Consider the following 26,047-nt stretch of genomic DNA (forward strand, 5'->3'; position numbering starts at 1 on the left):
CTTGCGGGCTAATTAGGTCATTATGCATCTTGCAGGGGAAGTCCCTGATTGGCTGGCTCCAGTATATAAGGCAGGGAGGGCTTAGCCTCCCTGCCGGTTATAGCGTCCTGTTCACAGTTCTGCTGCCTGCTTGTTCTCTCTCTGTTTGGTGTTAAAACCTGTGACTGACTTCCCGTGTATGACCCTTGCTTGTTCCTGGACCTTGAACCTACTCTTCTGACCCTGACCATTCGCCTGAATACCGGATTCTGCTCCTCCGCCAGTGCCACTGACCTTTCGCTTGTCCCTGGATTCTGAACCTGTGCTTGTGACCTCCGACCTTGGTTTACTCTGCCTGAACCCCACGCTGCTGTCCGCCAATCACTCCACTCCTGGGTTCTCCTTAGCCGGTATACGATTCTCAACCCTCTGTCAGCCTGCGGCCAAATCTGTCCCCACCACTAGGGGCTCCAGCGAACACCAGGCTTTCGGAGTAGACTCTGAGTTTTATTGTGCTGGCTAGGGAGTTCCTAACAGAGAGTAGTGATAACAACTAGCAGAACTCTGGGTCAAGAACTCTAGTGACCGTGACAGGCGATTTTCAACTAAACATGGGGACGAGTTTGAAATTGCCACAAATTGTGAGAGATTAACAGCGATTTGGGAGATCATACTTGGGGACTCAAATTGACTGTTATCTCCCGTGATTTGTGGTGATAATAAATCTCAGAAAAAAAATCAGGCCTTGATACATTTTAGTCCTAGAGCTCTTTCCAACACCCAGTTAGTGTTTGAGTAATAAATAGTTTAATTCAATAATTTTGCTTTTTTTCTGTATGGCGCTGCTGGCCCAGCAGGCCATGGTAGACATAAACTACTTGGGGTATGATCATGTGTCTGGGGGATGTCCTAATGTAGCAAAAGCGCCTTGGCGTGGCAGGATGGCTTAAACATACATTTGCAAATGTGTGCAACAAAGACTTTTGCATTTTTATCTACAGTAGAAATGGCAGATCTGTTGCTGGCTATAGCAGTGTGCTGGGGGAAAAAAATGTTGTGTGTATGTTCCTTGCAGGATAATCCCACCCTTTCAAGCACCTGTTATGGCCTATAAATTGATTTGAGCAGCTTCCACTTTTGCATTTGTGGATGTCCTAATGTGTCTGGGGGGTGTCCTAATGCGTCGGGTGTGAGTGTATGTATGTGTCATAATGTGTCAGGAGAGGAGTCAGATGTGTCAGAGGAGGAATCAGGTGTGTCAGAGGAGGAGTCAGATGTGTCCTAATGTGTCTGAGGGTGGCGTGATGTGCCTGGGGCATTGTTTTATGTGGCTGGGCAGAGTGTGATGTGGCTGGGTTGGTGTGATAAATGTAATGTTATATCAATGTATGTATTATATACCACGAGATCTGTGTTATATACCATGTTCACTTAATGCTCATTTTCCAAGCGGGTCCCAACAATTCAGCATACAGACACATCATGACACCCACATTATTACACTCACCCCCAGACACATTATGACCTACACACTCAATCATCCCATTAAAATCCCATCCCATCAAAATATAGGGGTGGGGTACATGATAACGATGAGCTAAATTCTGACAGCAGTTATACCAATACATAAACTGCCATTGAGCTAGTTACCTACTTTTAGGAAATGAGACATCTTGAAATATTGACATACATTAATTTCTCAAAACACACACCAACAATGAGCTTTACATCACTTGTAAGGGCGACAGTTCTATTTATGCTATTAAGGAGGCAATGGCAGTACTTAAAGACGTCTCATTTCCTAAAAGTCGGTAATTGGCTCAGTCGCAATTTACATATCGGTATAACTTCTGTCGGAATTAAGCTCTTTGTTGTAATGACTACCACCGAAGTACAGTTCCAATCAATGACAATGACTCACCTGACTAAAATTATATTTCTCATAATCTTAAATATTTTGATCTAAGGATTATGCTTAAATTATTCAAATTATTTTTTTTAGAAAATTATCAATATTGAAGTTAATGCCTATGTATGAATTTATTTTCAGAATTAAAGCAAATTTTAATTAAATTAATACTTTTTGTTTTCAAATGCAGCACAGTAATTATTTTGAATTTAGGATTTCAGTTAAATTTAGAGGTAGAGAATATTGAACCACAATTATAAAATTATAATTTTTAGGGCACATATAGTAAATGCGTGCCTTTGAAAGTTAATTTGTGGAATTGCCTTGCTTGATAATGCCTAATACCAATCAATTATGTTATGACAAGGTAGGGTCTTACAAGATAGGATCCCTATTTGGTAGAAGGCCATCTTCTCTGGTTGTAGTCCATAATATGGCAAGAACTCGATTTAGCAATGACAAATGACAGTCCATCATTACTTTAAGAAATGAAGCACAGTCATTTAATAAAGCACTATAATGAAACAGGCTCTCATGAGTATTGCCACTGAACGACAGACCGAGAGGTAACTGTGCTGTACAGGATAAATTTATTACAGTAACCAGCCTCAGAAATTATCTATCGATAGAAGCTCAGATTAGGGGCCAAATAAATGCTTCACTGAGTTCAAGTAGCAGACACATATCAATAACAACTGTTCAGAGGAGACTATGTGAATCAGGCCTTCATGGTAGAATTGCTGCAAAGAAACCACTAATGAAGATAACTAAAATGAGGATAATTGCTTTGGCCAAGTGATATAGCTAGTGACATCAGACCAGTGAAAATCTGTCCATTTATATAAAGCCTAAATTTGAGACTTTTGTTTTCAAATGCTGTATCCTCACTGATAATGTTGGTAGATTATATCTGGAAGTGTGGTTTCCATCAAGAAGTGTTCCACAGTTACCTGACCTAAACCCAATAGATAGGTTGTGAGGACTTGTACCATAGAATGAAGGAAAAGCAGCCACTAAGTGCTCAGCACATATGGGAACAACTTGAAAACTGATGGAAGAGCATCCTAGGTGGCTACCCCATTAATTTGTTTGAGAGAATGCCAAGTGGCTGCAAAGTTGTTATCAAGGCAAAGTGGCTACTTTGAAGAGACTGAAATTTAAGATAGTTGTAATTGGTTTAATAGGTTTAGGTCCCTGCATAATACCATTTATATTATTTCAAAGTTTTGATGACTATTATTTTAAAATGTAGAACATAGTAAACAAAAAAAAAGGAAAACCCTTCTCTAGGTAGGTGTGTCCAAACTTTTGACTGGTACTGTATATCAGTGACATTCAGAACCACCAGCTGTACTTGTGATATCATGGACAAAATATTCTTCATTGACAGCATTGTGGGCAACGCACTTGTTTCATACTTTAGAATTCACTTTCCATATGAGTTTCCCAATACAATGATCCAAAAGAAGTTAGCTGTTGCTGGAACAGCAAGGCATACACTGCCAAATATCCCATGCCACTAAACTTATATGGGTAAATATAAAACATTCAAAAACCTCTACACATCCAGTCCAATCTAATGTGTAGAGGTTCAGCAGATCTAAAATTTATTTTATGTTTATCTTACAAGCAGAATAACACATTTTATGAATTGCTATATATAGAATTGTTATGTCATCCTTACTCCCTTTGAAGAATTCATACAAGAGCATGAAAATTCAGTGTTATCCAAATTGGATAGTTATCAAACTAGGCCTGATTATCTGGTGCCATGATATACCAGCAAAGGGCAAAAATTATCACAACATACTCTGCCTTGCATTTTGCAATATTTAAAGCTCTTGGAAAAGTCTTCAAGCTAGAAGTGTAAAAGAAATGTGCTTCAACTTTACATTATTATTTTGTCACTTCGGGCCATTGAGGCAATGGTCACAGTTTAGAAAAGATTGGCAGTGGGTCATTGAACATCAGAATCCCAAAATAAAGCAGTTGAGATCCACATAGCACTCTGGTATGGCCTACTCGCTAACTAGACCCTCCTTTGCAGATTCAGACATCATCTTGCTTCATCTGGGTCTTCCCACCCCAAATTTGTTTTATTGATACATAAATATCTTCACAAACCTTCTATATATATATATATATATATATATATATACCCTTGTATAGGACCCGTACAGCCCAAGGAAACTTTACACTACTTTCCTGTGGCATAGACCTGACTAGAGGCATCTGACACCGGTATTGATGGAGGTGTGCAGTCCATCCCAGTGTCACCCAATATTCCACAGAACTCCCAACCCCCCTACGGTACGTATCAAATTCAGAAGCAGATGCACATATTGGCTCATTTATGAGATGATCTGTCAAGCACACCTAATAGTGCATAATCATCAAACGGTGTTCTGATTACTAGACCGACCAAAAGCATGTTCTCTCCACAAAAGCCATGCCTGCTGTGAGAGCCTAACCACAGCTGAAGATCCCGAAAATTTGCGCTTTTATCTCCCGCTGTGACCTGAGACTTAAATCCCGCCTACATCTCTATCAGATCCATATATATACATAAAGCACAGCTTCTCCATAATGCTCATAAGGGGTTCCCCAAGTCAGAAAGTCAACAGCAGTTTAAAGCTTCTGTCCATAGAAGGGTTTCCTGAGTCACTTCTGACTGTGAGGCTATATTAGTGCCAGAAGTAATCTGTCCCTTTATAATCCAGAGTGACAATAATTGCCATCAGAAACCATAAAAGTTTCAAATCTTTCTCCACTACTGCTGTTTATCTGCCTCCTTCAGACCAACCTAAATAATGCATGTAGACTTGCAGCATTTTCTTATATTCACTATATTGTTTATACCACAGTGTTAAAGCTCCATCAAAAATAACTCATACAATATGCAGCATCAGTGATGTGCAATACAACTGCACCCTCAAACAATTGGCAGCCGGCAATCTCTCCTTCACCAGATGACTTAAAACTAGGCACACAACATCCCTAGCACACACCTGCAACTTTCCTCTGCGTCGCTCAGTTTTCCTGCCAACATATATTTAAATTTCTAACTATCTGTGCTAGTGAAATATGATCAAATGGCATCTACTGCCACCCAGTGACAACTTTATACACTGTGGGACAAAGTAAACTAACTTTTCACAGATGTTTAACCATTATTGTAAGATTAGGTTAGGGGTGCCATCTCTTGGGGTAAGTGGCAGCACTTCGCAGCATGCAGCTGCCAAGTAATAGCACACCAGTCCAGTGCCTCGGTACAAGTAACCACAGCTAGTTTTTATTTAGCAGTGTAATATATATAAAACATAACAAGTGATAACTTGTCTGACTCTAACATAATTAAGTATTCTTTCTCTGAGGTGGAAGGACCTAAAGTCACACACACACACACACAACAGGCTTGCAACATTTCAACTACACCTCACAGGTGCAAATCCTAATTAGCCAGCAAGTATCTGGCAAGTTGGAAGACCCAAAAGGGGCCTAATGAATGGAGCTCGTTGTCACACCATAAACACACTAGCAGTACCAAGAACTGTGCTTCTACCTGCTGTTCAATTAAGTACTACCAGTTCTCAAGAATAATGATTGCCTTAAGAGAACTTCCCAAAACCCCCTTCCCAGGCTGCAATTGTCTGATCTCTGATATAACCATCTGCTGCTATTTTGTTTTCACCTATACTCACCTCAAGTTATTTCCCAGGATCTCTCCATGCAGTGATCAACAGCCACACCTAAAAAAGCCTCTTGATTGCAGACAATTCATCACTTTACTAGGCAAGACATGGCTACCTCATAACTGGAGTTGCCACAATCTCCCAATGCCACCATGGACCAAGAAGACTCACCACCGATGGCCGTGTCAACACAGGATGACATCTTGGCATTCAAGAATCTCATGATGATTTTCAGACAATCTTTTGATTCCCAATTGGAGAAAGTGTCCCCTCTATTAGAGCAGATACAACATCTTTAGCTGCATGCAATACAAAATTGTAAACACTCCAAGACAGCTTTCACAGTTTCCAACCCACAACAATATATGCATCAGGAAGCTATCAGAAACAGTCACTCAAGAGCATCTAGAATGATATCTGAAGGCCCTGTTCTCAGACATAAGTCCTGACATCAGTCCATGAATAATACCAATAGAAAGTGTGCACAGGGTCTCCACCTGAAACCCAAAGAAAAATGAGCCCCAGGAGATGTCATTATCTCCTCTCTGAGTATCAAAGATAGAGAACACATCAAGTACTTTACGAGAATACTAAACACCAATTCTACAATAGTCAAAAAGCGAGAGTTGAGGGAGCTCACAAGAGCTCTCCAAGACAAAAGAATGTGCTACAGATTGTGTAAAACAGATCGTGGTCTGTTCTGATAAAACACAAAAGGAGATGAGAGCGCAAATACTGAAAACCAATAGTTATTTGAATAATAATTCAATTTAATATATAAAATCAAACATGATTAAAATATTTGCAGATTATAATGGTATTGTATACATATTCAATGGAACATTAGCTGATATCCAGTCTGTCAAGAACTAATATGACAGTAAATACTTCTCTCTATATATTCATAGCACATTGAAAATATAAGCACATAACTCTAAATAATCAAAGCACATTAAAAATAATCCTAGAATGATTCTCAGCAGGTATAGCAATTGATCAATCCACTCTTGCATTGAGAGGTTGAAGCCTATAAACACAGCTCAGTACATGCATGTAATAAGTAAAAATATGAAGCTGAATCCGGAAAAATCAATCCATTAAGGCACCTGATTATAGAGTGCAACAAATCCTGAGATCACAGGAGTTTAGGAATCTGTCCGTTTAGTGAAAAATCACCTGTAGTTAATCCGACTGTTCCTACAGGCACAACTCAGTGCACAAATCCTCCTTAAGCGTCAAAAGCACCCTCTCTGTGAGAGGAAAAACAATAGTTCTTAGACATGAAGTACTTATCGTTAGTCTCAGGCTGATGATCGAATATTCACATGGATCGTTCTCTGGGCAATGATGGATAAAGGTGGTAACTCTGTGATCATAAAACAGGCTTTACAACCCCGGGGTGTAGTGGGTACTCTGCTGTCAGAACACCAGATAGGAAGAATAAAACACCTGACGCGTTTCTCGGCGCTCTGGCCATTTCATCAGAGGTATGAATGTCCAGGCATATCTGCCGTCCATATGTAGTTCCTGCTTTTAGTCACGTGGGGATGGTGAACCAATCCCTTAATGGTGATCACGTGACATGAAAGCTCCAATAAAAACAGGTTCCCATTCATTAAAATACCAGTGGTTAAGCACGTCACTAATAAACACACTGTGATGATAGTAATTACAGCTGATCGTTCCACTAACAGGGATCCGTCATATGTTATAGCTATTCATACTGGTGTTTAGCATTAATACACCTCAGATTGTCTTGGTTAATCATAGATAGATATTCATATCGACAGCTGTGAGTGCTAAAACTCCACAAAGATTTAGAATATGCACTAAATATTAATGCATATATAACATATATAACAATATTACAATACTAAAGGTCGTTGGCTCAAACTTTCAACAAATAAATAAGTAAATAAACAAGTGAAAAAGAAGAAGAAAAGGCCTCCTCAAACCTAATATTCCACATGTTCAACATGTTAAAAGTTGTGTATAATGGATTAGAATCAAATCAGATAAAAATCTAGATTGACAAGTATTAATAATAGACTATACTATAAAATATACATAACTAGATATGGAATACAAATCAACAAATATTATTCAGCTCTATGCTATCATTCAAGCCTTGAGGCAACAGTGTTTTCAACTTAAAAATCCAAAAAGCCTCCCGCTTACATAGCAATTGAAACCTATCACCCCCTCTCAAAGTTTTAGTGATTTGCTTAATCGCCCTAAATTTAACACCTGACAAGCAACCTGTCAGGCGCCGCTCGGCAGCCGCCTGTTCTTCCGCATAGCAACCAGACGCGTCACTTCCGCCCCTGCTCGGCTGCCCGGCTACAAGGTTAGGAAGCGTTCCCATTGCTAGGCAACGGGACACTGCATCTAGGTAGCGCTACGGTGCAAGTGTTTGACAGCGCTACAGTCGGTGAGGCTTATTGGCTACCAGAACTATTTAAGCCTCTCTGGATCCCACCTCCTGTGCCAGAGTTGCAGGTCCTTTCCTGTCCTCCAGCGTTCCAGTGTTCCTGTGATTGTCTGTCTCCTGACCTTTTGCCTGTCTCCAGACTATTGCCGTATTGCCTGTGACCCTTGTGACCCGGATTGCCTTGACTAACCTTTTGGATCTCCCTTTTGTACCACGCTGCCAGAACGCTACCGACCCGGCTTGTCTCACTACCCCTTTGGATTCTCCTTGTGTACCTGCCTTGCCCGCACCATTGACGAACCGGCCTGTCTGACAACTCCTCTCGTGCCTCGCTATCTGACTCGTGGAAGGACCGTGACCTGCGTGTTTCCTGCAGCTGAGTTCATACCTCCTTGTGGGGGTCCCTGGTGAACACCAGGGGCACGTTAGACTCTGCGCCTTTCTTCGAGTAGTGCCAACGATAGCAGGTATGCTATACTAAGTCGTGACACAACCCTTTTGACATTGTACAACATGTTTAGAGAGATGAGGCTTTTTGATGTTTTTCTTTATATAACGCCGTTGCTCTAGAAACCGTGTGCCCACCGATCTTGTGGCGCGACCCATGTATTGGATGCCACACCCACAATTGGCTGTTCTGATAAGAAACTTCAGAAAGAGAAAGAGCTTGCTCACAAACTTAAGTCATACTCCTGAAACAAGGGCTCTCAAACTCCCTGCAATAGTTTCAGCCCACCCTGACACATGCCCTAATTAATCTGTAACTGACATGCTCAATGTAACTAACTCCACTTACTGTATCTGGGAGACAAAGAAAACAAAACAGGCACTATTATTAGTTATGATTTCCATCATAATAGGGAATAAAAAAAAATTAAAAAGAAAAACTCACAACTAGTGTGCAATTTCTAGAGAACATACAAAAACAACAACCCTCCAAGAAAAATTACCAAAACTTCAGCAAGAAGAGAGCTTATTTCTATCCTCACTAAGAAAATTGTAAGATTAACCAGCACTTCTATAAAAAATATATTAAGGCAGATATTTTACTAGCAAAGAGATTTAAAGCCTGAAGAGCATCACAAGCAACCCAATCAGTTAAAGATGTGACCCTTAAATATGACCTGGTTAAAATAAATAAAATATTTAGGAACTACTATGAAACACTATACAAACAAACATAAGAAAAACCTGCAGAGTGATAATACCTTCCCAGTCATCTGTGAATATCTATCTTTGAGTGGGCTGCCCAGAATTGACCCTTCCACCTCAAATTGGCTGAGTATAGATAATTGAGGATGCCTTAAAATCACAAAAGCCTTCTAAGGCCTGATGGATAGCCTACAAAATGTTACACCTAGTGTAATCCCTCACTTGAAATCAAAATGCAGCAGCATCCTAGAGGGATAAATCTTCCTGAAGAAGTTTCTTAAGCTGGACATCAACTTTCAAGGAAGCAGGACTCAATGAAATATAACATAACTAACATTTTTGATCAGCTATACAAAGTTAATTATCCACCACAATTCAATGATATTGAACAAGACCTCTCCCACGGGAAAAAATATATTTTATAACTTGAATAGGTAAAATCAGCAAAATAAAAATGAAAAACCTTGTTTGTTGCTGTGTCAACTTGGGACAAATAAGCTCCAGACAGTTTGTGACCAAATGTATTTAGAACTACAAAAAGCTTTGACTAAATAGAGAATTATTAACCAATGGTATGGATAAGTGGCACTACATATATTCATTAGATTCCATAATGACACATAACTTAGTTAATGTTTAGCTTGACATACCAAACATATAATGGTCGACTCAGCACCTCACATTCGGTCTTGACCATCCCTCCTGTGAATATAACACTGTCTATTTGGGAAAGCCTCAATAGAGGTTTCTACCTGATTAGTCAGCCCTCATTTCAGCCCTATCATTTGTGAAACTGCAGGAAAAGTGCCAACTACCTAATAACTACTACCAATATCTTCAGATTAACCACTGTGTTCAAACCTCACTCAAAGTGGCACCAATTACCCAACGTTAATGTGCCTATACATATAATCCTAACTGCAGAGGTTCCATATTCTTGCTCTACCATACAATTTTATCTCTGCAGAAACTGGCATTAGACACCCATGAAGCAGCATGGGAATCGGATCTAAAAATATATCTTGGGGGAAAAAAACATGGGATAGAATTAATTGTAGATTATCTTAGTGTTTGAAAGGTGTGGCTATAAAAGAAAACTAACAAAAACTTCATCAGCTAGAACTTCTTACCAGAATGTCTCTATAAATTCTATCCCAACTCATCTGACCAATGTTGTAGAGTGTGGCCAAGTAGACAACTTCAACTGCCTGGATCCACCCCAAGCCTTTTATGGATGGCGATAAAGTCACTCATCGCCAATATTACAGAGCCATCTCTTAGGCACACACCAACCAAAATAATAGTTGATAGCTTTCAGAGAGTATGGAACCCTTTGTACTCTTACTGCAATTCACCATTCCCAGACACTTCATGAGCCTACATCAGCAGTTTGGTCCCTAGATTGCAATGCCCCTATAACCCCCATGTGTTCTCTAACCTACTCTCCTCTATTTCATCTTCTACTGCAAAAAAGTTACATGACAAACACAAAGAATTACTAATTGTGTCTGCATGAATTTTTTGGAAGCATGTCCAATGTACAGTACATAGCCACTGTAACTATAAAATTAAGCAACAATGGAAATATATGCAATAGCTCATGTTTATATGTGTTTGCTCTTCACCTTGCTCTTTATTTCTCATTGTAAACTGATTGAAAATCAATTTTTTTTTTTTTTTTTTAAAAGTATACAATGTACATTTGTAGGCTAAACTATTTTTATTTATGGTATTTACACACAGATGACATGGTCCTTAATATATGAACCATGAATAGTTTTTTTTACTTATTTGTGCAAAATAATATATGTATTTACTAACACACTATTGTGTAAATAATCTCAAATGGTAAAATGAGACAAAGCTTTTTATATCATCCTTATGTAAATAATGTTCACATAATATACATATATTGTGAAAGGCATGTGAGCCAAACCTTGAAATAAGGCTAACGGAAAAGGGAGGGAGTAGAGGGATTGACAAGGGCTATTCCCAAACCTAGAAGCATGGAATTACCATATTTGTTTAAAGGGAACAAGTTTAACCAGCTGCAACATATATGTAAATTGTATCATATTTTCATGACTGTACATGTTTTTTTTTTAAATCGCTGAGCTTTAGAGGGAATCCCTGAGAAGATGCAGAGGCAGGTTTCTGAAAATCTAACCACTTTTTTCTTTCACCCAAAACACACACACAAAGTTTCTGTTAAAATTAAAAATTTATTTTAACAAATAAAAATGAATTTAAGAGACCAGAGACTATAATAAGGGCCCAAAATATTATAATGGGAAAAACATCCACTATTTTAGGATCTGTGCAAAAAATGTAAGCAAAAATTGGTTCCAAACTTGAAAAATACACTAATAAAAATTGTGAAATTTTAAATTACTATATGATACTACATATGTGTATACAAAAATCCACAACAAGCTAATATCAAACACATTATATGTACATATATAGGTAATATGCACACACTGTGTCACGGGCACTAGGAGTCTTTACCCAGGTATCATCAGATGATAGACTTACCAGAGCAGTATAGGTGGTAATATGGTACTCTGGTAGCGGGGTGATCAAGGAACAGGAGACAGCAGATGATAAGAGAATGCTCGAGGAAAGTCTATGACTAGCAGCACTGGTAATAGGTAGATAACTGTACACAAGGAATTGGATGGACAAGGAAACATGAGGGTAGTCAGTGGTCTGCGTATAGCAAGTTGTACCACTGCTATAGTGAGGAGGAATGTCCAGGAGTAACGAGGAGGTGATGAGAGTCAGCGGTCTGCGTATAGCAAGTTGTACCGCTGTCTGGGTGAAGGAATGGAATCCAGGTGAAGGTATCCGGGGAGTCAGTGGTCTGCGTTAGTAAGTTGTACCACTGCTACGTGAAAGGATACTTGAAACTGGTGACTCAGAAAACAGGGAACAGTGGTCTGCCTCTAGCAAGTTGTACCACTGAAATATATAAGTGAGGAGGAGCACGGGGAGATAAATGCAATGCAGAGTATACACGGGCACACTGAACTTGATCCCACGATGATATGCACACAATAATAATAACTGAGCAGCACTGCACAAATATACAAAGTCACGAGAACTATCCAGGCTAAACAGTAACACAGTCTAATGATAGCAATAGTCTCAGTGGATAGGAAACTCCTGAGGAGAACAACTCAGTCCAGCTAGATATGCAATACACCAGCACAGTCAATGAGAAGTATGCATACCGTGGTTCAGGAGGGCAGGCTGTCAGAGAGAGGAGCAGGGATACCTGTACGGCTGGAGGCCGGCAGGATGCGAAGTCCTAGGAGGGTGGAAGGGGTAACCAAGTAGGTGCAGCGCACGGTAGGTAGACCAGCAAGGATGTAAACAATACTCAGGAAGCAGGAGTATATAGAACTGGACACCTGGAGAACACGGGAGAGTTGAGGCGGTCTAGCTGAGATGAAAGCAGCGGAGCGTTGATCCGATGCAGACAGGCGAGTTGACACAAGCAGGAACGCTGTAGAAGCACGGAGACAGCGGATCGGCTGGCTGCAGACACGATGAGTACTGGAGGGTTGCGATGAGCAGGACACTGCAGATACACGGAGGCAGAGGATAGGAATCAGCTGGTGCAGTCACGATGAAACACGGGAGAGTTGAGGTGAGCAGGATACTGTAGAAGCACGGAGGCAGCGTATAGGAATCAGCTGGTGCAGTCACGATGAAACACGGGAGAGTTGAGGTGAGCAGGATACCGTAGAAGCATGGAGGCAGCGGATAGGAATCAGCTGGTGCAGTCACGATGAAACACGGGAGAGTTGAAGTGGTTTGGAGACTGTAGAAGCACGGAGGCAGCGGATAGGAATCAGCTGGTGCAGTCACGATGAAACACGGGAGAGTTGAGGTGAGCAGGATACTGTAGAAGCATGGAGGCAGCGGATAGGAATCAGCTGGTGCAGTCACAATGAAACACGGGAGAGTTGAAGTGGTTTGGAGACTGTAGAAGCACGGAGGCAGCGGATAGGAATCAGCTGGTGCAGTCACGATGAAACACAGGAGAGTTGAAGTGGTTTGGAGACTGTAGAAGCACGGAGGCAGAGGATAGGAATCAGCTGGTGCAGTCACGATGAAACACAGGAGAGTTGAAGTGGTTTGGAAACCACAAACGAACAACAGGAATCAGCAGGAGCTGAATACACGAGGAAACACAGGATTACCTTCAGAGGCTCATGGGGAATGAGACTCCAAGATCAGGCAACGAGGTATTGACCACAGGTGCTTTAAATAGGGAGTGTTGCCTGATCAGCCAATTAACTAAAAGGAACATGTACTGAAGGGTTGAAAGGGCTGCACATGCTCAGACCCTCAGGATGGTGGATGGCCACGGTTCCGAAACACACGAGAAGTAGCACTCACAGTCCGGTGAGTGACACACTGGGCCTACTTTCTAACTCTCAGGTTTAAAAATTTGCTTTGGGACACTGCATGCGTAGTACAATAACTTGGAATCTAGAGTAAAGCTGAATTTGAACTTGTGGACTGGTGAAGCAGACCAGGGGGTAAATGTATCAAGGTCCGATTTTTTCAGTGTGTTAAAATCGCAGCAAATGTGTTGTAGCAGCGAGTTCTATAAACACATCACTGTTACACTGCCCTGTCATACAGCTGTACTGTACAGTACTATAAATATACCTAGCGCAATTAGCTAAGCTCATTGCGTATCGGAGATTCTACACAGTAGGAGCTCTGAGTTAGCACTTGTGGTTCTCCAAGTGCCAACATTCCCTGGCTGCCGTGGGTATGCTGGTGCTTGTAGTTATACAGGCAACCTAGCTGGCTGGGACTTGTAGTTCCACAAAACAAAATGATGTTTGTTTGTATTTTTAACAAATAAATTGCCGTTATTACCCTACACCCACCGCCCAGGGGTGTAGGAAGAGCCCCAGTGCTACACTGGGCTGGGTGTCCCTAGGGAGGGGCCCACTCATTTTTTATGGCAGACCCCACTCCCTAGGGAATCCAGCCCAGCGCTGGACAGCCTGGGGTTGGTTAGTCATTACGGCAGGGGGACCCCTGCCGCGTGTCCCCCTGCTATAATGCCTCCAATCCTGGCTGGTTTGCCTAGTGCTGGTTCCATGAAAATCGGGAGGACCCCACGCAAAATCTTTCCTCGATTTTCACGGACCAGCAGTGGGCTGGCAGCACTAGGGTTAAGACTTAATAGAGGGGGGACCCCACATTTTTTTTAAATAAAAACTTTTATCTATTCTTTACGGAGCTCCGGCAGCTGTATGACAGGCAGTGTAACAGTGATGTGTTTATACAACACGCTGCTAGAATGCAGCGTGTTGTATCTGGCGTGTTTGAAAGAAAACTCTTCAGAGTTTGCTTAATCGCAGCTTCATACATTTGAGACTTGTATCGCTAGAGTGGCAAACAGTCAGGAGTTTGATCTCTATCGATTTTGCAAATAGCGATTTTGACAGAAGCACAACTCTGGTGATTTTGCATGAAATCTCAGCTTCATACATCTGCGAGTTTCAACTCTCCTGAGAAAATCGCTGATTTTGCAAAATCGCACCTTGATACATTTACCCCCAGGGGGGTGAAAGTGCAACTGAGTTACAGTAAGACACACGGAGGTCATGCATAAGTAAGTGTGGCATGCCCCTCGATGGTGTGGCCTATTCTTAGTAGGCCCTATTTTTTTCCAGGTAGGCCTCTTAGCAGGCATATTTTTTGTGGCTGTTCTTGTTTTATGTAGACATTAGTGAATCAATTAATCCAAAGTTAAAATTCATATGAATTCAGACTTGAACAACAAATTAGCAAATCAACTTTGATGTTGATGAGAATCTGCTAATGCACATGCAAGCAGGAAATTATGTTGTAAGAAACCTGCAAATCATCATATGAGGTAAAATACCACACGCTCTAAAACCTGGGAATTAAATAATTACCTATTTATTTGTTAAATATATAAAAAGTTGTTCATATTGTATTAAATGTATTATAAAAAAAACTTTGTCATTTGTTTTTTTAATATTTCGCCAACATTTGGGGGTAAATGTATTATGGTCCGTTTTTTTTCAACTCGCCGGAAATAGGCGAGTTTACAGCTAAAATTTAAATCGGCGCTGGCTTGTAAAGGCAAAATTGCCTTTACAAGCCAGCGCCGCTTTAAATTTTAGCTGTAAACTCGCCGATTTCCTGCGAGTTGAAAAAACCGGACCATAATACATTTACCCCTTGATCTCTGGAATAAAGGCATATATAGCCAAGTAATGAGAATATCAATGTTGATTATCTATACGATATTGGATTTGCACAAATAGATTAGTTTACTGGAGTACCTTCTTATTTTATACTTAGACCTTACTCTGGTCTCTTTTTTCATTGATTATTTTATATTGGAAGTGCACCCCCTTAAACATATATTTGACATAATGTCATCTTGCATCTTTTTGATGAGGTTAGTCCTGTTCCTTGAGCGATAACCACCCTCTCTCTTATGTAAACTTCTGTAACTTTTGCAAGCTGTAAATAACTGAATGTCTTTTGTTTCATACACAAATGTTCAACTATTTTGCAATCAAGGGGTGTTAAATCCCATTGAATTCATTGTTATGCATCACTGAATCATTATTCAGCTGGCTTTGTGGGACAGGTCAGCATTTTAGAACACTGGGTAGTAGAGACCTTCATGAATGGGTTGGATATTTAACATATTTCGAGTTCATAGACGTTTTTTAAATGAACCTGACTGCCTTGTTTTTCAACCACTGAAATGGATCTAAGCAATTACATTTAATGTATAGTGTTTTTCTTCAGGCTGTGCACATTTTCAACACTCTTAAGGCACGATTCAACAAAGCACGAATCTGCCGATTGTGTGTATCATACGCAAAATCACTGTGCGCATGCCCAGAATCAGGACATACGCCAGTGACCACAATAATGTTCACTGTATTTACATATGCAAAGGCCTATGATTTCTGTGAGTGAACAGGATGGGCAACGGGTTTTTGCCCATACTCAATGTACAGTATGGGTGTGTCAAACTTGAATGCACACAGCCACGCCTGAATCAAGCTTTGGGCATCTCAAAGTTATTGTTAGGACTCTGCCTGTATTTTGTATGTGACTGCAATACCTCCATTCCACCAAAGGTGCTGCTGTTTGCCCCTGAACTATACACCTCTCCTGTAGGAGTTAATCTCCCTACTTGATTAATACCAGCACCTGTCTCACATCTTCATATACCTGCCTTAATCTGTGCTCTGTGCAATTCATAGTTTATACCTAAAAACGGGGTGGAAATCAGCGCTCCCTAGTTTTTTGATGATTAACAAGATGCTGCCTCTGGGGGGGTGGATAAAGGGGACGTTTCAAACCTTAGGTTGTTTGCAAAGCGGTAATTTCACTTAGCGCAAATGTCTGTTTGAAGGTGTATGGGTGTTGCTGGACGGGCCAACTGATTGAAAAACGGGGTTGAGTAAATGTGGTTGTTGTCACCAAACAGGTAAAACTGGATAAGTACAAAATACAAAGTGTTCATGCAGTAATTTATTAGGGGAGGTCTGTTATTCACACTTAAATGGTTGAACTGATATCCAATGCCTAATAGTAAATACAGTATATATAAGGTGTTTGGGTATAGATGGGTGGATGGTATTCTCCATAAATATTACCTAATCTATGAAAAAGGTAGTAGAGTCAGATATAGATAAACAAACCAATGTTCAATAAACTGATATCTGCACCAAGGTCCAGAGTAGATACCTGGCTGCTGCTTGTCTCTTGTTTATCCCTGTTCCAGTTTTGCTCTACTGCTGTCTGATCCCCCGTTGTGACCCTCTGCCTGATTACCGGATTATGCTTGTTTGCTTGTGACCCTGACCTCTGCCTGGCTACTGGACTCAGCTAGTCTGTCTGCTTCCCTGGACTGCCTCATGCCTCTGGCAATCTAGAATCCTGATCCCTGTCTCCTTAGTCTGGAGCCTCGTGTCTCCTGGCAACTGGTAACTAAATATACTTGCTCCTGCATTTAAACTGTATTTGTCCTTGCTTGGAACCTGTTGCTTCTGTGGACTATTCCTGCCATTCATCACACCTACTCATATTTGTTGAATTCGCTAGGAATCGTAATAGTTAATTGTTTTACTGCTGCATCTCTTGCTCCAGCTACAGGGCTAGTCTAAGTCTTGAGTAGTAGTGGTGACAGTCTGGTATGCATGCTATAACATGGCTTTGAATTCATGAGCAGCCATTTGTCTGCCCCTTCCTTTTACATTGTAGCTTTCACAAGCAGGTCCCTCTTCCCACATGTCCTCCTCCTTTTGTTACCTTTGCCTTTTCCATGCCATTTATATTTTAAATCCTCTCCCTGGACTCTATGCTCTTTGTCTCCACATCTCCCTTGCCTTCACAACTTTGTTGGGTCATTAGGGATTTTTTTATCTTCCTGATTTAAACAGATTGGCAGTTGCTTCACTGGAGCAATTTCAAATATAAGTGAGGGATCTCAGAAGATCCAAAATAGATTGAACTTGATGGACTAGTATCTTTTTTCAACCTCAACTATGTTACTATGATATCAGCAGATACTGTAAATAAATCTAAAATCTCAAAATGTAAATCAGTGACACTTGAAATAAAGGCAGACGAATATCCCTTCCTTTTTTTAAGCCACCAATCAGTGTCACCAGGATAATATTGTAAAAGATATTAGCAGGGCCTGGCTGGCAAACTTTAGCCTGGGGGAAGGGGGGTAGGTGGCGATGAGAGTTAGCTCAGCTTCTCAGAAACATTTTAAAGGTATTCCAGTTACCCAGCTCAAGGTATCCCAGTCATGGAGTGTTCTTTCAGAGGTAGTTGAAAGAACACTATGGTTTGGAAAGCCGGTTGCATTCATTCAAAGGGCCATCTGTTACTGTCCCCGATTGTGGCTAGCTGCTCCCTCAGCCCCCCATAATGCCTAGCTGGGTAGCTAGGCCACACTATAGACGTGTGAGGCATGGTCTAACACCAGCTGCTTCCCCAGTCAGTATTGGAAGACAGACCACTATGGCCACAGTGTGCCTGGCACTGGTTCCTTAGTGCCAGATCATTGCCTTGCCCTTTCACATGTTTTAGATGTGAATGGTTGGCGGTGTAGGCCCAGATGTAGGGGCTTCCCCCCACTCTCTACCTTCGAGGACCTGTTTGCAATGGACTATGTCCGCAGCTCCCCGGTGTTGTTTCGAGATGTGGTCGGGGCTCTGACCAGGACTGGGGGTAGCCCTCCCTGTACCACCTCTGCCTTTTTTCCTGAGCATGGGGCAGTGGATCCCAAACTTTTTCAGTTCAAGGCACCCTTAGGGTATACATAATTTTTTCAAGGCACCCCTAAGCCAAAATAATTACCAAGCAGTCCCCTGCCATGCTTACCACCAGCCATGGCCGCGGCACTCCTGTAAGATCACCACGGCACCCCAGGGAGCCGCGGCACACAGTTTGGGAACCACTGGCATGGGTTATTGGGCCTGCAGATTTTACCAGTCATTTGTGTTCAGCTACCCCGCCTTATCCTTTGTCTTTCCAGTATGCTACACCCCCATTTGCTGATGTATACCTCCCACTGCATTACCCTTCTATGCATGCCCTACTCCTCCTTATGAGCATTTGCTGTCTTTGGGTCCCTCTGTCCTTTCTTGCTTGCATATCATGCTTCTGACTTCTGTCACTTCCTGACATGTCCATTGGGCACAGGGACTGGGCTCATCAGTTGACTGGAGACCAGGGTCCAGTGTCTGCTTCCAGCACCGAGTTTGGCTTTGTAAGGATAGGTAAGGATGATGTACTTTCTGTTGATGATGCGTTACCTCCGATTACCGCAGTTCTAGTGCATATTTTTAAGGGTCAGACATGTGCCCCAAAAGGTTTATATTAAGTTTGCACGAGCAGGGTGCGTTTATGGCCCAAGTCCCCTGTGTTCACTAAGGAATTATTTTTTCACGGATGCTGCATGGGCGGTTAAGTTTGTGGCATATATTTCCAGTGATTGCTGCACTGCACATTGGCCCGGGGAGTGAGTTAGTTCCAGATGGACTAGTAACTTGGTCCTGCTTGAAATTTTACCCATTGTTCTGGTGGTTGAATTGTGAGTGCCTAGATATCAGGGCAAACAGATTTTATTCTGGTGTAAAAACCTGGGCTTGGCAGGCCATTAATAAGCAGAGTGCCCCCCCCCCTAGTTATTAGTTTGCTTCATAGGCTAATTTTGCATTGCCTGCATTTTAGCTTTCAGGCAAGGCACGTTCTGTGTGTTGATAACAGGCTGACTATTGCCTTGTCTCATGGGTTCTGGGATAAGTTTAGAGCTCTGGTGCCCCATACAGCCCTCATTGGTTTTCCTTTCCGAGCAGATTTTCAAACCAGCATATTATTATTATTATTATTATTATTATTATTATTATTATTATTATCATTTATTTGTTAGGCGCCACAAGTTATTCGCAGCGCCGCACACAGTACTAACAGTAGACAATACAGGATGAAACCATACAGAACAATGAACAAAAAGTACCAATACTTCATACGAGCTTACATCCTAAGGGAGGGTAAACAGACCAGGCACAAGAGGAGCCAGTTGAGGCAAGAGAAGAGAAGGGAGGATGAGCAAAGGGAGGAGATGGGGGTTAAGTAGATGGTTGGGTAGGCTTTGAGGAAGAGGTGAGTTTTGAGTGCACGTTTGAAGGAGCACAGAGTAGGAGAGAGAAGGATGGAACGAGGGAGGTCGTTTCAGAGAAGGGGTGCTGCACGGGAAAAGTCTTGGATTCTGGAGTGGGAAGAGGTGATAAGGGTGGAGGAGAGGCGGCTGTCGTTGGCCAAGCGCAGGAAACGGGCAGGAGTGTGAACGGAGAGGAGGTTAGAGATATAAGGGGCAGTAGAGTTGGAGAGAGCCTTGTAAGTGGTGGTGAGGAGTTTGAAAAGGATTCTGTAGGGGAAGGGGAGCCAGTGTAAGGCAAGGCAGAGAGGGGAGGCAGAGGAGGAGCGGCGTGAGAGGAAGATGAGTCTTGCGGCCACATTGAGTATAGAGCGGAGGGGGGAGAGACGGGAGTGGGGGAGGCCAGTGAGGAGGAGGTTACAATAATCAAGGCGGGAGATGATGAGTGCGTGTATGATAGTTTTGGTGGCATCCTGAGAGAGAAAAGGACGGATGCAGGCGATGTTGCGTAGTTGGAAGCGACAGGCTTGGGAGAGGGAATGAATGTGGGGGGCAAAAAAAGAGAGAGAGGAGTCAAGGGTGACACCCAGGCAGCGAAGTTGGGTGACAGAGGAGATGGTGGTGTTGTTCACGACAATAGAGTGGTCATCGTGGGATGGGAGTCTGGGCGTAGGAAAGACAATGAGTTCAGTTTTAGAGATATTGATTTTGAGAAAGTGCTCGGACATCCAGGAGGAGATGGCGGAGAGGCAGTCGGATACCCGAGCGAGGAGTTTGGAGGAAAGATCAGGAGAGGAGATATAGAGTTGAATGTCGTCAGCATAAAGGTGATACTGAAGACCAAAGGAGGAGATGAGAGCACCAAGGGAGGAAGTGTAGAGCGAAAAGAGTAGAGGGCCAAGTACAGAGCCCTGCGGGACTCCTACGGTGAGAGGGTAGGGGGAGGAGGAAGAACCAGACGTGGATACAGAGAAGGAGCGATTAGCGAGGTATGAGGCGAACCAGGCATGGACAGAACCAGAGAGGCAGAGAGAGAGAAGAGTTTGCAGCAGAAGGGGGTGGTCAACGGTGTCAAAGGCTGCAGAGAGGTCAAGGAGGATGAGTACGGAGAAGTGACCCTTGGATTTGGCTGATAGGAGATCATTAGTAACCTTGGCCAGGGCAGTTTCGGTAGAATGGAGGGGGCGGTAGCCAGATTGGAGAGGGTCAAGGAGGGAATTGTCCGCAAGGTGCCTGGTTAGGCGGCTGCAGACAATCCGCTCAAGTAATTTAGAGGCATAGGGGAGAAGAGAGATAGGGCGATAATTAGCAAGAGAGGTGGGATCAAGATTGGATTTTTTGAGGATAGGAGAGATAAGAGCGCGTTTAAAAGAGGAGGGTACTAGACCAGAGGAGCGTGATAGGTTGGATAGCATAGAAGGATAGGCAGGGCTGTTGCTTGCCCCTGAGGAAGTATCGGTCAGCCTTGCAGGAGATGATTCGGGATGCTGATGCCTGTAAATGCAGAAGTTTGCACCATTAAATGCTTTCTTGCATTTAGGATAACTAAAAAAGCGGTAAGTCCCAGCTGGCATTGTCTGCCACCTTGTTGGGCATCTCCCTTCTTGCGAAGTTCCATGGGCAAGTGGATGTGTTTTATGGTTTTCTCACCAGAAAAGACTTGAGGTGCTGGTTGTGGGAGCAACTGGTCCAACCTGATCAGAGGACACCCATTAGCCCTGCTATGTGGAGGGATTATTGGATGCTTGGGATAAGGGATACCCAAGTTCACAGATGAGGATGCGCCCAGGTGAAAGGGTTCCCCATGTATAGATATTAAGAGGGTAAATGAACCTCACTGTGATATTATGAGCATTGATCTTAGCCAAACTGCTTATATTTTTCTCCTCCACCATACCATGTTTGTATTTTAATAAACTCCTTTATTGCCAAGCTCTGTTTTGTTTCTTTTATTAGTAGATTGATAAGGGGGATAAAAAAGGGGGACAAAAAAGGGGGGACATTCGCCATTAAGTATTTTAAGTAATTTCTGTGTTGGGCTTTTGCAATGGGTTGGCATGGCAGTGCCTAGAAATGTGTATTTGTCAGGTGTAGATTATTTCCATGCACCCAGTGACTTTACAAATAAATTTTACCATTATCAAGCTATTATTTTCATCAAGAAGATATTGGTCTTGCTTTCAGTTTAACACAGATAAAACACCTTAATGATGCTTGTTACAGAAATCCTTTGTCCAGAGACAATGTCTAAATGATGTACAATATGGCTCATTTAACGTCCCTTGTGAATATATTCAGCATTCCTGTAAGCAATTTAAATTGTAATGATCCATTAAGCCACCTGCAAGCGAGATTGTAAAACAATTTAAGACAGAAATGCTTCCTACTAGAATACCACAATGCTCAAATCTGATATAGTTTTAGAAAATGCCAGAGTCCTGCATGTTTATTCCGATATACAACATACTATAGATATACTATACAAAAAATACAAAGTGCAATACTTCCTTTCAATCTGATTTGCAAAACTGCAATCAACAGTTTACACCAATAAACATCATCCTCTGTAAATTTATTTTGACAGACAAATGTCTTTCTTAAAAAAATTTCATGGGCAATTATGTGTTGTAAATGTTTCTATTTTGTCCCTCTGTTGAAAAAAAATAGTTGGGCTTATGAGAAATGTTAAATAGGTAACTGTTTTATAGAAAACATTTGTGTCGTCTTTTACACCAACTCCAAGAGCAGAGTTCAGTGAAACACACAAAAGAAATCCCCAAAGTGTTGCATTTAATTTCCCACTAGTCTATCTAGCTGACCTTGCTGAAAGATAAGGACAAAACACTTCTACTGGGCTTTCAGTGTCTTATATCTAGAATCTCACATTTATCTAAGGCTATTTGATCACATACAAAGACCTAGCATACACTATAACTACAGTAACTGACAAAATGATATGCAACTTGAGCTCTGGCATAGTTACAATTCGCTTTGTTCAAACCAATAAGCCATACATTTATAGGAGACTTGAACTTTAATGTAAAGAAAATGTGTACATAACATTTTAATCTAAACCCTGCCATTTTTGACAATCAGATATTTTGGAATTTTAGTTTGGTATCGTATGTTCATATTATACGCAATACATTTTCTTGCTATAGCAGGGAAAGAACATTTTTATTGCTGGAAGAAAGGAGAGATGGCAGGCCACTTAGCTTTGCATTAATATACTTACGCTTTTCAATTAATATAATTTATTTCATTGCACACAAAAAATAATGCTACAGATCATGCCAGAATGCAACACTGCCGATTGACAGTAATATGGCTCTTTTGAACCATGGGCCTGATTCATTAAGGATCTTAACTTGAGAAACTTCTTATTTCAGTCTCCTAGACAAAACCATGTTACAATGCAAGGGGTGCAAATTAGTATTCTGTTTTGCACATAAGTGACTGTTTTATCATGTAGCACACAAATATCAAATTTAAATTTCAGTGTACAAATAAGCTATCAAGTATTTGTGTGCTACATGAAAAAACAGTCAGTATTTAACTTATGTGTAAAACAGAATACCAATTTGCACCCCTTGCATTGTAACATGGTTTTGTCCAGGAGACTTAAATAAGAAGTTTCTCAAGTTAAGATCCTTAATGAATCAGGCCCCATATCCCTATAAAAACAAACAAAGTATATACAAATTTGTTTGAAAAAAAATAATTGATAATAGGGACCCACTAAAAAGAATGGTGATACTAATATTAAGTTCTTCAAAATATCCAACTAGATATGTAGACATATAAATAAGCCAAAATGCTGTAGAATATATTTGCAAAAGTTGATAGCTTTGCATACTTGCATATACTAGACACCAGAATATAAGTCTGTTTTTTACACTAGCTACAACATTAGGAAACTGCTTTGTAAATGAACCACCCGGTTGTGAGTCTGTATACTAGCCGTTTTATTGAGGGTTTACTTGGATAGGATCTCATACTATAGCCACCAATCTAAAACTGCCCTGGAATGATGTATGTTGGGAAGAGAAAGGGCACTGGGATTTATAATGACAGCCTTTAAAACAACAGATAATCATCTGCGATTGCAGTTATTAAGCCTGCAAATGTGAGCGCTTGGCTTTAGGGGACAGGTAAACAGGTGTAAGCAATTTGAATAAAAAAAAATATTATTGAAGTAAAAGTCTTAAAAAAAAACGAAAAAACAATCTTTTTTTTGTGGACTTTTCACATATTTGCAAATAATCTGACTGATATAAAATAGATTTTCCTTCAACATTTGGGGGCTCAGTTAAACATACCTCCTTTTGGATATAATATATACATTTCTGTACTGCACATGCACACCAATGATGCATTTTCAGAATTTGTCGCATCTTGCACTTCCGGCCACTTACAACTGGAGAGGTAGAATGGGGGAAGGAATGGCAGGCAAGCATAGGCTGAGTGCACTAAGTGTATGTTCACATAATTTATCCTGAAGTAGATTCGTGGATAGATGAATATACATCTAATAGGAGGTGTATCTCTTGTGTGTACTGGAGGGCTGGTACAATGAGACACAGTGATGATGAAAATAATCAGCAGCACTAGCTAGATGCTTCTGATTGGTTGATTGCGGATTGACCCCTATAGCTCATAGTACTTAATTCATTAGTGCAGCTGCTATGAGAAGTTGCATCTGTCTATTCGTATTCCTTAATTGATATTTTTACAGTGGTAGGAAAGGATTCTCATTTGATTTTAAAGTATATAACAATAGATGTTTTTATTTAATTAGATTTTATATGACAAATAGGACACTTATTAATAACACTGTCATGACAATATTCCCTGTTTTGTATATGACCCTTCATTATTATATTGTATATAAAAAGGGTAATGTGACTTTTACATTAACTATTAACAATGTCTAGCTGTATATGTGTATGCTATTACTATGCTTTCTCTGTGCTACAGTGGGGTGTAAGTATACACACTTGTCACTCCTGATGTAAACCTGGTGTATTTGCTAGTGATGTACACTTTAACGCATCTTGCATCCAACTACATGTGCCAAGGTAAGAAGATGATTATTAAGTTGACTTAAAGGTGCAATACTACTTACATGGTACATTTAATAAAACCCCTCCTTCACTAGTGAAGTGTGTCCATGTAGTGGACCTCACACCCCACAGCAGAGTGACTCCAGACCTCTGAATTCGTAGGATTTTTACTCTTCTAACCTTAACAAAAACCTCCTTTTTATTATGTTAGCTTATCTTAATGATGTATTCCCCCCCCCCTGTACAAATTTCTTGATGTATTAGCTCTTAAATTTTGTGCCTTTTTCTCAGTCATTCATTTGTAAACTTGCCTGATGAAGGGACCTCTAAAAGCTAGCAAATATAATAACTTTTCTTTTTAACATCACATATATATAGAAAAGGAAAAGGTTCCCCGGGTCAAAGTTCTGACTAGTGTACACCAACAGGAGGTCTGACCGCGACCCAAATCCTCTTAAAACCTAGCCATGCTCCAACTGGACTACCTTGCATTGGTTTCATCCTAATAAAGGGTGTCCGGATGCATAAACGGACAGACAAACAAACCAAATATATCCAGTGGAAGGATCAGAGCAGGCAGGCTTCCCGTGTCAAAGTTCTGGCCAGCGTACACCAATGGGAGGTCCCACCTCAATATCCTAGTATGTCTTCCGACATCCAATCTTATCAGTCTAAATTTTTCATCCAATCCATCCAGTGGAAGGCCCAGAACAGGCTCCTCTAGTCAAAGTTCTCCCCAACAGGAGTTCCGACCAGGACCCAAAAATTCCTAAAACCTGACCAGGATCAAACTGGACCACTTTTCATTGGTTTCATCCCAATCGGTGAAGGGGTTTCGAAGATATTCACCTACAAGCAAACATTATATATATATTTTTATTTGAAATTCTGATGCTTATAATGTATGACCATGTATGCTGCTTTTTCTTGTTTTTTTTGTTGAACTAAAGGTCTTACATTTTTTGTTGTCTGATTAAATTAAACATTTTGGGTCTGAATCATTATTAAACACAAATGGCGATACATGAAGTATTTTGTGCAAAATCCCTCTCGGCATAGCCAGAATCGGAGCATACTATTGTGAACGCAGTAAAGTCCAATTCATTTTCAAGTGCAAAGGAT

Source organism: Mixophyes fleayi, chromosome 3 (assembly GCF_038048845.1).
Source record: "Mixophyes fleayi isolate aMixFle1 chromosome 3, aMixFle1.hap1, whole genome shotgun sequence".
Lineage (NCBI taxonomy): Eukaryota > Metazoa > Chordata > Amphibia > Anura > Limnodynastidae > Mixophyes > Mixophyes fleayi.